The following is a 13,700-nucleotide window of genomic DNA, read 5'->3' on the forward strand; positions in this document are numbered from 1 at the left end:
ATTTATTTCTACCTAACCACACTTCACTAATACCTAGGCAGCGCAGGGGGACCGAATAATCAATAATAATCGTCAAGAAACAGAAATGGAAGAAAGTAAATATCTTTGATTAAAGAAAAAATTTACGGTCAGCAAACATACAAAACATCCGTTCACTGCATTTATCCTCTTTTATTTAATCTATGAAATTTAATTGACTTCACAAATACTATTTCACTCCCCACAAAACACATCCTGAAAGTTGCTAACTGTACTTTCAAGTTACATCCTGAAAGTTGCTAAGTGTACTTTCAAGTCACACCCTGAAAGTTGCTAAGTGTACTTTCAAGTCACATCCTGAAAGTTGCTAAGTTACTCTTCCTGAAGTTTAAAAGAAAAAGAGTCACCTATCTTTCCTTTGACTTTAGTTGCCGGCTTAACAAGCCCAGATAGGGTAACAGACCCTGTTACTCTTTCCTGAAGGCTTCGGAAAAGAAAAGCTTTCACATTGTCCCGGTCAAAGTCGTAAATGAAGAGAGAAACATTTTTTGTTTCCCTTCAACGAGGAAAAACAGTTTTTGTTTCCCTTCAACGTACTTCTTCCATTTATCTTCTTTTTTTTCTTTGTGGTATAGAGAATAGGCTCTACTTAAATTTTTTTTTTCAACTAAATCCACCTTTCATGGTGACAGTGTCATTTCCAACTGATTGTTACAGTACTATATAATAAGATGTTTATATACACACACACACACACACACACATATATATATATATATATATATATATATATATATATATATATATATATATATATATATATATATACTCTGCTAGTAAAGGACAGTAAGTCGAAAGGCCTAGCACCACTCCGCTGTTGCACTTTCCTTCGTGGATTTGCCTTTGTTTTTATATATATTCACCAATTTCCATATTTTCGTGATTCAGTTATACATATACTATATATATATATAATATATATATATATATATATATATATATATATATATATATATATATATATATATATATATATATATATATATATTTTAAGTGTCCAGACACTCCTGAATAAAAATTCAGAAAAATAAATCATAAACATCTGTCCACGATACCCAGTTGTTTCGTTTGAAGGGTAAGACTGCCACAACTGCTTCTCAAAAATTTTCCTTTCAATCAAAGTTATGGGGAAACCTTCAGAAAAGGGTGAGAGCTCACTTCCGGCTACACTTTTATCCCCTAAGATTTGCGGACAACTCAGTTCAAGGATGATGATTAAAGGCAAACAATCACATTACTAGTCATGAGCTACAATACGCCGTCTTCTTGTACAGAAGTTCAGTGGGGCAGTAGACCTCAGAATACAGCCTGGCAACTCATGACAAGACAACTGGGGAGAGAGAGAGAGAGAGAGAGAGAGAGAGAGAGAGAGAGAGAGAGAGAGAGAGAGAGAGAGAGAGCTCAAAATACAGCCCGGCAACTCATAAGAGAATTGGACAGAGAGAGAGAGAGAGAGAGATCAGGTTTCTCGCCACTGCCAGGAAAAAATGCAGGCAAGAATACTGAAGTCTTGGAAATTAAACAAATAACAGTAAAAATACACAAAACAAACAAGAGACCAATTAAATTAGTTCTGACAAGACGGGTACCGTAAGGAATGCCAACACAAATTAGACTTCATATCCTCTATTTAAGACTACTGACTTTATTTTCGATCTTAATTTTTAATGCTTTCCAAGGACAAAGGAAGCATTAGATTATATCAGAATTGTTAAACAGACCACCATTTTATGAAAGCACTAAATGGTTCGGGATTTAAGCAATTAGACGCCAAGATCTTTAACATTTACTTTAGATGAATCACCAGTATCATTGATCCTCGTGATACGGCACGCACAGACCTGGCAATATTGAACTGCACCAGAAAGATGAAGTTATACTGACTATATTATAGATTTGTGCCAATTAACACTCCCGAGTTACAGCTGATGCCCCAACATAACGAACAAGACACCTGACAAACGATATACATATTATAAGTTTCCTTTTAATATTGTTGTTCTTTCATTAGCATTTCGGGAGACTTCTCAAGAGGAAACTAATCTTTCTCTTTCCTGGTGTTTATAGTATGCTAACATCATTTGCAAAGTAAACTGACATCATTTGCAAGGAAGAGATACCGTATGTTAATTCCATCGTGATATGAAGTCAGATAAAGGTTTACTGTCCAGCTTATATGAATTTGTTATATATCTCACCTCTCAATGCAAGGAGCAGAGTGATTACGTCGTAAAAACAAGTAAAAAATGCGCCGAAGTTTCTTCGGCGCAATCGACGCTGTAGAGTTTTCTCGGTATAATGCAATATGCGCCGCGTCCCATGAAACTTTAACCACGGCCCGGTGGTTGCCTATCCCATATCGTTGCCAGAAGCACGATTATGGCTAAATTTAACCTTAAATAAAATAAAGCTACTGAGGCTGAGGGCTGCAATCTGATATGTTTGATGATTGGAGGGTGGATGATCAACATAACAATTTGCAGCCCTCTAGCCTCAGTAGTTTTTAAGATATATATATATATATATATATATATATATATATATATATATATATATATATATATATATATATATATATATATATATATATATATATATATATATATATATATATATATATGTATATGTGTGTGTGTATCCTGCATGATGAAAAATCGTCACACCAAAAAGGTTCAAAAGGAAAAGGAAAGATATTCTAAAGGTATATGTGTGAACAAAATATATACCTTCCCATGTACAGCACCACATAACTCTCACCAGCCACCACAGGCTATTAATAAGCAAAATATGCGCGACATTCCAACATGCGGTTGCAAGCACTTTCAATACAACAAAAGATGCACTGAGGCATTCGTTAGGAAAATAAACATATCCTCTAAGGCTGAAGGTCAATGTGTCTGGCTGGTCTGTTGCCAAAATGTATAACATACGACAACGTAGCTGAGTCAATGATAGGTTTGTGTTTTTTTTTATTTCACTTTTATTTTTCTTAAGGCTTAACGATCCTACGCTGAACGTATACCAACTATAGATAATATTCCTAAAGTATACAATAGCGGTTTTTAAAAAAAGTAAGCAAAATTATCTCTGTAAATCTAATTCTGGTAATTACCATAAACAGCATAAATCTTCACATTCTCATTTTCAGAAACTTGGCAACACCGGGAACCCACCCACGGGAACACCAATCAAAAGCTAGGGTCAAAACAGACCTAGAGAAGACCCACCAATAGGAAGCACGATACCCACGAACGTCAGAGATACACCTCTGAAAACGACCAATGGGCGAGCAGCAATTACAGTCACTTTGCGGCGATCGTAAAAAACAAAAAAAGAAACCGAATCGAGTTGCAGAAGTCACTCGACCTTGGCGATCGAGGCGTCCCGAGAAGCTCAGAATGGCGTTAGAACTCGGAACAAGGCTCAAAAACTTGTATTCCCGTAAGCGGGAGGCCTATACCGCAAGGCCTCCTTTGGGCCAGTTACTGTTAGAGTCAGCCCAGGACCCAGAGGAGAACAGCTGCTGTTCTCGCCGCGTTTCTTTCCGAGAGATCAGAAGCTACGGGCCACTCAGACAGTACCAAATCAAGTCTATACGTCATATTTTTTATATTGTTTTCGTGGCATTTAACAACTGAAAAATCAGTAGAAAGCTCGAGCATACGACCATAATCAAGAGAACATAAGACTAAATAAATTACCACATACCATATCGAGTAACACAATCTTTCGACCACTCGGCTCTATTACACTTTGTTTATGCAACTTGGAGTAACCCGAAGCCACTTGAGAGAATGGAATGGAATACAGAGTTTAGGCCAAAGGCCAAGCACTGGGACCTATGAGGTCATTCGGCACTGGAAAGGAAATTGAGAGGTTTGAAAGGTGTAACAGGAGGAAAACCTCAAAGCAGTTGCACTATGAAATAATTGTTAGGAGAGTGCTGATAACAAGATGAGCGAAAGATAGTATGAGTGGAGGTACAGTAAAATGAATGAAAGGGGTTGCAACTAGGGGCCGAAAGGACGCTGCAAAAAAAGCCTTTAACAATGCCTACAGTGCACCCCGTGAAAGACGATACCTTCTTCTTGTCATGTAACTCTTCAGTCATTTTACCATTATCTAGTTTATGCCAACAATCCTTCAATATGAATTCTATTGAATATTGAGCGAGTCAGAGATAACATTGCGATACACTCAGTCATAGGAGTACATTTTCAATCACAGGACCATTACCCAGTCGTTTAAACTTATCCAGCATTCATTATCTGAGAATTCAGTTTCGAGTTTTGCGTTATACAATGAATAAATATGTGCGTTGGTGGTTTTGGGTATCCTTAAGGTAGAGGCAGGACATTTTTGGGGGTACAATATTTTTTATTATTATTATTATTATTATTATTATTATTATTATTATTCAGAAGATGAAACCTATTCATAGGGAACAAGCCCACCAAACTGGCCACTGACTTGAAATTCAAGCTACCAAAGAATATGGTTCATTATTATTATTATTATTATTATTATTATTATTATTATTATTATTATTATTATTATTATTATTATATTCAGAAGATGAAACCTATTCATAGGGAACAAGCCCACCAAACCGGCCACTGACTTGAAATTCAAGCTTCCAAAGATTAAGGTGTTCATTCTGAAGAAGTAAGAGGAGATAAAGGGAAATTCAGAAAGAGGAGATCCCACTCACTTATTAAAAACAGAAAAAAAGAAATTAATAAATCAACAAATAGATAAAAATGTATTAAAATGCAAGGAGAATAGTATTAGGGCAGCAATGCATTGCACCTTCGCTTGAACTTTGGAAGTTCCAATAAACTTTTGAAGTTCCAATAAACTTATGAAGTTCCAATAAACTTTTGAAGTTCCAATAAACTTTTGAAGTTCCAATAAACTTTTGAAGTTCCAATTGCACGACATCCCATAGTAGGCTGTTCCACAGTTCAATAGGGAAAGCTCATTGAAATAACGTCACTGTGATAAAGCAGGAAGCATAATCGTAAATAAATAACAGTCTTAATACTCAAACAATGTCATCAAAAACAATAAGGGAATTCACGAGAAGACAATGAACTATGTTGTCAGTTGACTCAAGTAAACTAGGACCAGTCGATTAGACGGGTATCGACTGGGTATCGATTGACACTCCCGTCCGTCTTGAATTACTTTTCGAAGTAAAATATGAATAAACTTTGTTAAACAGCTAAAACGACTCTTTGTAATAACGAGAAGGAAGTGACAGATAAGTGCTTTCAACCCTCATCTACGTTATCCAGACTCATAATGAACATCTATGGAAAATAAATATAATCTATTTTACAACGTCTAAAGAAGTCAGCTCCGGAAATGGCGTGAGGCCTTCCCCCGGTCCCGTAAACCAACCAACAGCAGTCTAACGTAGTTTAATATAGAAAGAAGGCCTGCTGACAAGGATAGTCCTAGCAGATTTTAACAACAGCCAATATCTACCATCCAAGATCACCTACAATATATTTAATCCCGATGGCGCAAGACGAGGTCAGATAGTAACAAAGGTCAGTGAAGAAGGTCATCGGCTCGATTTCTACAACGCTCTGCGCTTCAAATACCGAACACGAAAACAAGGTGGGCTTCGGGCCCACGTGATAGTAAAGTGGATTGTGATACAACCCTGACAATCAACGCCAAGGAAATACAAGCAACGTCTTTCAGTGAAATGGAATTTCAGTGTTAATGCCCTTCGCTGTCATTCCTCGGAGCGTTTTGGCTGAAATCGGTTAATTAGAAATGTAATCTCCCCGGGCGAACAGGAATGAGCTTCGGATGCCGATTCAATGGAGGAATGTCTAATTTACGGTATATACATATATATATACATACATACATACATACATACATACATACATACATACATATATATATATATATATATATATATATATATATATATATATATATATATATATATATATATATATATATATATATATATATATATGATTATGATCACTTTTTCTACGTGATTCATTCATCACACATTACCACAGGGGAAAAATAAGAGACAGGGTGTAGGTCCTGACCGGTTTCGACTATATTGCCAATTCACCTGTGGTAATGTGATATACATATATATATAATATATATATAATGAACATTTATCGTTGGTGTCTTGTGTAGCATAACAGTTGAATCAAAGACGAGAAATCTATATCCTCTCGATGACTAAGAGAAGTCAATAATTATATTTTCGTAGGCGGTTCTTGAATTCCGGGAAGAGATGAAATGCCCAGTGGGCAGTAAAAGCACGATCACAAAAGATAACAAACGTAGGTACGAGCGAATAAATCCCCCAGGAAAAACAGATTTACGGCCTCGCTCGCTAAATAAAACCAAAATCCCAATTCAAGCTCGATCTCCCTTAGGAGCCGTTAATCCTAAGAAATCCTTCCTCCCTCAGTAGACATTAATCCCAAGAAGTCATTCCATGCTCCGAGGCTGTCAACAGATGCGGGATTACCGCACTTACGAGAAACTGCAATAAACACCATCCGTTATAAGAATGAGTGAGAGAGAGAGAGATTCAAAGTATCTTTTGACTCAGCACTTGGTCTGAAAGCACATAAACGCGCTTTTCGTGCCTGTGCTTCTTTACTGAGGAGAGGCAGATCTTGAAATACTTGTGAGACCTTTGCTTCACAATACTGAACAAAGTCGCGCAGTTTTTTCACTAATCTACTGTTTAGCGAACGCAATAACACTTAAAAATTCAATAAGTACGTTGCAACTCATTAACGGAGAGAGTACATCAACAAAATAATGCGAAAATTGCCTAAAATTAAAATAGGATTGGAATGAAAATCACAGAAAAATCTAATAAAACAATGATGTGATTATTGACACATAAGTTTCTAGTTCCCAGAATCAACGAAACAGTCGAGATAATCTCTGGAATCCATAACGAAAGTTGGAATTAAAATTCCGCATGATAAAAAAAAACTGTAATTTCTATATTTCAAAAAATAATTATCCACCCCAATAATGAAGAACATAATTAATAAAATCATTCAAGCGCGCCTGTTTTAAAGCACACGGCTATACATATAAATTTATATATATACATATATATATATATATATATATATATATATATATATATATATATATATACATATATATATATATTTATATATATATATATATATATATATATATATATATATATATATATATGGATTAACTTATAACTAAAACTCCATCTGTGAATCAAATTTCGCAGCAACCCAGAAATGCTAAATATAAAAACCAGTAAAATCAAGAAAAAAAAAATGACCTAGTTACAAGCCGCCTATAATTTCTCATAGTCTCATAAAGGCAATGAAGGCTAAATGAGCTAATGAGTAATTACCTTTGGTGCTTGCGAAGCATTATTAGTGATAACGCCAGACAGAAACAAGGTTAGCGCATTATTTTTGGCACCGCTTCTAGGATACGGTTTGAGTTCGCTAGCAATTATGGGTGGTTGATTTACGGAATAATTAGACTTCCTATTAAACAAGTAAAAAAAATGCGCCGAAGTTTCTTCGGCGCAATCGAGTTTTCTGTATAATGCTGTATGAAACTCTCAGCCGGCCGTGGTGGCCCGTTGTTGCGTTTCCAGACTCACGATCATGGCTAACTTTAACCTTAAATAAAATAAAAACTACTGAGGCTAGAGGGCTGCAATTTGGTATGTTTGATGACTGGAGGGTGGATGGTCAGCATACCAATTTGCAGCCCTCTAGCCTCAGCAGTTTTTAAGACCTGAGGGCAGACAGAAAAAGTGCGGACAAACAGATTAATAGCCATCTCAATAATTTTCTTTTACAGAAAACGAAAAATGTACGAAGCTTTTTTTCATTACGATATTGAGAGTTAATTAAGATAGCCGTACAAAATATGTCCATATAAATCTTAAAATTTCTGAAGGGTGTTTAGCAGAATTTGATAAATTTCTCAATATTTAAGGCAATACTCAGATTCATATTCACTCGTGAATATGATTGTGAGTATGACTGTGATTCTGAATAATGAATATGACACTATTCATTCGTGAATATCACTATGAATATCATTATGATTCATTCACGAATATCATCATGAATATGATTCTGATTCATTCGTGAATATAATCATGACTATGATTTTAATTCATTCATGTATATGATCCTGAATATAATCCTAATTCATTCATAAACATCATCAAGAATATTAATCATACTCATTCATGAATATGATCATTAATATGAATCATATTCATTCATGAATATGATCATGAATATGACTCTGATTCATTCATGAGTATGACTGTAATTAACTTATGATCATGCATATGACTCTGATTCAATCATGAACTGATCATGAATATGAATCTAAATATGAATAATATTCATTCATGGACTTGATCATGAATATGATTCTCATTTCTTCATGATCATGAACATGATTCTGATTCAATCATGATCATGAATATGAACCTGAATCAACCATGAACTGATCACGAATATGATTCTGAATATGAATCATATTCGTTCGCGAATACGACTCATTCACATTCATGAGTGAATACGACAGACAAAACTCACGCTTCCAAACTTATCCATTATAACAACTGCTCGCTGATAACAAAAAAGGGCTTTGGTGAGCAAAGCTCTCAAGTTGCAAATCTACATTACCAGCCTCCGGAAATGAATAAGAAGAGAAGAATATGCTATAAAAATTCCAACGAGCCCGAAGCACTTTGTTTACAGGGCTTCAGTGTTTACCAAATACCTGCACTTTATGAACATTCCAAGAAACGCGCTTGCCCCCTGAAAATAACTGCATTTCCTCTGCTTGGGAATGCTTGGCTCTTAAGTAACTTCGCCGTTATGTGAGTAGATGTCTGATTGTCGCAAAAAGGCTGAACAGAGAAAGTCTAAAGTCAAGGTTCAAGGATCGAAATTCAACCTTGAGAACTTAAGGTTTCATTTGTGTGTGTGTGTATGTATATGTATATATATTATATACTTTATCTCCATATCATGGTCTCTTCAGCACAACAGACTGAGAATGTGGAAGTGATAAAATAGCTTATTTAAAAACACTAACTATTCCTTCGTCAACCTCTACGTTCTGCTGTTATCCATACTTCTATTTTTCTTGAAAAGTTTATCAATATTTTCTATCAGGAAAAATCATCTCCCTACATATATGAAAAAATAAGGTTCAGTACAAAAAAAAATATTATCGCTACTTATAAATTGGAAGAATAATATAATCACAGCAGTTTGTTAAGTTTGTGAGAAGTTTATTTGCTAATGTAGAGCCAAACTCAGCATAACTATCCGATGCAAAAATCATAAAAGTGAAAACTATTTAAGTGTTTCCTTATTTTTTGTAAATGTATCACAATAATGAAAGTAATTCGTGGGATAATGTTGAAACTTACCATTGCTAAAAAAGGTTTCTAAAAAAAAAAAATAAATAAAATATAAAAAATAAAAAACCATAGAACAGATCTATGAGATAACATCAGAGATATAAATACTAAATATGAGGTGTGAGTTAATTTCCTCGCCATCATGGCAACGTTATGCTGCAGACTAAAATAAATTGATTTTTTTTTTCTTGAAACTTGGCAGAATATGTGTAACAGACGCGTGTTGTATGGGCTAAGATGTCGAGCTTGATTTCATTAAGAATAAATATTTCATTAAGAATAAGTATTCCATTAAGAATAAATATGCCATTAAGAATAAATATTCCATTAAGAATAAATTTCCATTAAGAATAAATATTCCATTAAGAATAAATATTTCATTAAGAATAAATATTTCACTAAGAATAAATATTTCATTCAGAATAAATATTTACTAACTCGGCGTGGCTTTGAGAAAGGCTATACCCTTAAATTAATGCAGAAAATATCTAATGCGTAAGTTCACTTGTTCTTTGCTTATTTCTGTGACCTTCTGGTGGAAGACGATAGGGTGAGATGTTTCAAAAAACAGCGAGAGAGAGAGAGAGAGAGAGAGAGAGAGAGAGAGAGAGAGAGAGAGAGAGAGAGAGAGAGGTCTCATATCTCATATTATCGCGTCATATAGTATATTTCATAATGCTATCAAATTATTAAGAAATAATATTCAGTAAGAGAGAGAGAGAGAGAGAGAGAGAGGTAAATCTCATATTATCGTGTCATATTGTATCTCATAATACCATCAAATTATTAAGGAATAATATTCAGTAAGAGAGAGAGAGAGAGAGAGAGAGAGAGAGAGAGAGAGAGAGAGAGAGAGAGAGAGAGAGAGAGAAAAGCTCATATCTGTCGTATCATATCTCATAATGCTAACAAATTTCTAAGAAATATTCCGTCAAATCCACCACATATGAGAGAGAGAGAGAGAGAGAGAGAGAGAGAGAGAGAGAGAGAGAGAGAGAGAGAGAGAGAGAGAGAGAGAGAGAGAGAGAGAGAGGTAAATCTTTACATTATCGTGTCATACTGTATCTCATAATACCATCAAATTATTAAGGAATAATATTCAGTAAGAGAGAGAGAGAGAGAGAGAGAGAGAGAGAGAGAGAGAGAGAGAGAGAGAGAGAGAGAGAGAAAGCTTATCTAAGAATAATGCTAACAAATTTCTAAGAAATATTCCGTCAAATCCACCACATATCAGAGAGAGAGAGAGAGAGAGAGAGAGAGAGAGAGAGAGAGAGAGAGAGAGAGAGAGAGAGAGAGAGAGAGGCAAATCTTATATCACACATCTCATAATCTATCAAATCATCCAAGTTAAGAAATATTCAATCAAATCCACCACATACCAATATGCAAAAGCGTGGGACAGGAGAAGCGGTTCAGCCTCAATTTGTTGCACCTTGCAACATCGGTCCCATGGTGTAATGGTTAGCACTTTGGACTCTGAATCCAACAATCCGAGTTCGAGTCTCGGTGGGACCTCGGTTCAACCTATTATATTCGTTTACTAAAACGGATGTTTTCCGAGTGTTGCGTTCTTTCGTAGTCCCCAGCAATGTCAGAGTATACGTGATAACAGATGCACAGCAACAAGCTGGACAGAACGCGGTTAAACATTTGTCACGGGGCAAGGTTTAATGGAGACGAGACAAATGTCCCGAGATAGACTGAGTATAAACTTGAGAACTAAATAATGCCGAAATAGACTGAGTATAAACTTGAGAACTAATTAAATTAATCCCCAGTCAAAACATCAATATTGGGCATAAGGAAACGACCGATTTTATGAGGCCACACCTGTCATCAGCCAGAAATCTGTGGCACCTTGGATTTTCCTTGTATATCGCGTTCCGAAGACCACGGATATTGCGGAAGTACAGGGGATGGGTGGAACAGTTGGTGTTTTAATATATGGAAACGCAAAACCTTACTAGTAAACTAAACAAGTAAATGGGTAATATGGTACTGAAGTTGTACTCTGTCTTCCTATTCTGTGTCCCTGTAGAGAAGATAAGGTTCTAATTGGGTGAGTTATGAATATAATAAAAATTATGAATATAATCAAAATTTTCAAGAGGATAACCTCCATTATATATATATATATGTATAGTCTTAATTGCATTCGCTGGCTAAATCTCTGACAGTTTACCACAGTAAATTTTCGTCATATTCTTACATGATAATTTTAATATTTTCTACAACCAGTAGTCTTTCATCATTAACAAAACAGTGATATTGCAAGCAAGCGTGACTATAAAGAATAACTAGTGAAATAAAAACTTCACTTTGTTTCTTGGGAACACTGCTCCATTAAAAGGAGCAATCAACAATTGGGAACCTGAAACCCTTATGTTTCTCGTACAATCTTGTGACAAATTCTTCAGTGTCGATAACTTCAATCTCAATGTCAAAAAGTAAAAGATGCGCCTAAGTTTCTTCGGCGCAATCGAGTTTTCTGTACAGCCACTACAGCGTATAATCAAGGCCACCGAAAACAGATCTACCTTTTGGTGGTCTCGGTATAATGCTGTATGAGCAGAGGCCCATGAATCTTTAACCACGGCCAGGTGGTGGCCTATCCTATATCGTTGCCAGAAGCACGATTATGGCTAACTTTAACCTTAAATTAAATAAAAACTACTGAGGCTAGAGGGCTGCAATTTGGTATGTTTGATGATTGGAGGGTGGATAATCAACATAACAATTTGCAGCCCTCTGGCCTCTGTAGTTTTTAAGATCTGATGGCGGACAGAAAAAAGTGCGGACGAATAGGCAAAGCCGGCACAATAGTTTTCTTTTACAGACTACTAAAAAGTGAAGCCATGTGATTTTCAATTTTTGTCTATTTACTCTTCATTCTCTGGGGTCTATATTACTTTTCGCTTTAACTTGGGTCCAATTTACTTAAATTTTCTACACACCCTTCAGCTTACTTAAATAACTCAAAATCACGACAATATCTCTACATAAAGATTCATCTTGATACCATTGAAAATAAGTGAACTATCCCAGTTTTTAAACGAACAATAGAGGGGGGGAAAAGGGCAAAAACGCCCTTAAGTGGTGTCGTTTGGGAAAAGTACTTGGGCACGGCACGGATTCTGCTTTCAGTGGTTTTGAAGCCCTTCCCTATTTTGAAGGGTTGGCATATTGCTTCTCCCTCGGTTAAATTTCTATTCATTATTTTTCTTCACTGTGTTTAGCATATTTGTTTTCCTTATTTGCTACCACATAAGCTTCATATTAAAAAAATTTTGTTTTATATAAAATAAACAAGTTTTTTTACAAATGAAAACCAAGATCATTCTTACCTTTTTTATTCTACTTTTTTTACATTGCTGCATTCAGTTTCGTTTTTTATTTATTATCGTTATTACTTTTGTTTTGATTGCTTTAATTTGATTAATTTTTCTTTTTCCTCTACGAGGTTAAAACTTACCCAAGCCCCCCCCCCCAACAACTAACTGTCTTTCGTTAATGCTTCAAGCACACGCTCCCCAGAGTTACCAGAAGCTTAGAGTTACCAGAAGCCTCAGAGTTACCAGAAGCTTCAGTTACCAGAAGCCTCAGAGTTACCAGAAGCTTCAGAGTTACCAGAAGCTTCAGAGTTACCAGAAGCTTCAGAACTACCAGAAGCCTCAGAGTTACCAGAAGCTTCAGAGTTACCAGAAGCCTCAGAGTTACCAGAAGCTTCAGAGCTACCAGAAGCGTCAGAGTTACCAGAAGCTTCACTGAGCCTCTACAGCAAGAAAACAGGAGGGGAAAAAATATATATACAATTTAGCCGTCATCCCAGGAAAGGCACTTTACGAGCATTACTTGTAGCCGACCGTATAATCTTATAAACCCTTGTAGGCAGAAGCAGTAAGGCCCGTAATAGACCACAACTCAACGGCATTGTGGCCCTTACGGGACGGGCGGATTGCATTAACGTGGGACTTGCCCCTCAACAGTGGAAAACTTCTGATGTATTAGAGGCAAGTGGCCTGGCAGTCACCGGGAGAGTCTACTGCACAAATAGGATAATTCTATTTGGGGAAGAAAAACAGGGATTAAGGAAAGGGGAAAAGGATGGTAGCACAGGAGAGAGAGAGAGAGAGAGAGAGAGAGAGAGAGAGAGAGAGAGAGAGAGAGAGAGAGAGAGGGGGTTTAAGACTGGTAACCCGAGTCG

General features: G+C 36.0%; 1 non-coding gene across 1 annotated transcript; it reads left to right on the forward strand.

Annotated features, from left to right (window-relative positions):
- Positions 1-10,939: 10,939 nt before the first annotated feature.
- Positions 10,940-11,011, forward strand: TRNAQ-CUG (transfer RNA glutamine (anticodon CUG)). The gene has a single exon. It is a non-coding gene; the product is annotated as a tRNA-Gln (tRNA).
- The last annotated feature ends 2,689 nt before the right edge of the window (positions 11,012-13,700 follow it).

The sequence above is a fragment of the Macrobrachium rosenbergii genome, chromosome 27, assembly GCF_040412425.1.
Source record: "Macrobrachium rosenbergii isolate ZJJX-2024 chromosome 27, ASM4041242v1, whole genome shotgun sequence".
NCBI lineage: Eukaryota > Metazoa > Arthropoda > Malacostraca > Decapoda > Palaemonidae > Macrobrachium > Macrobrachium rosenbergii.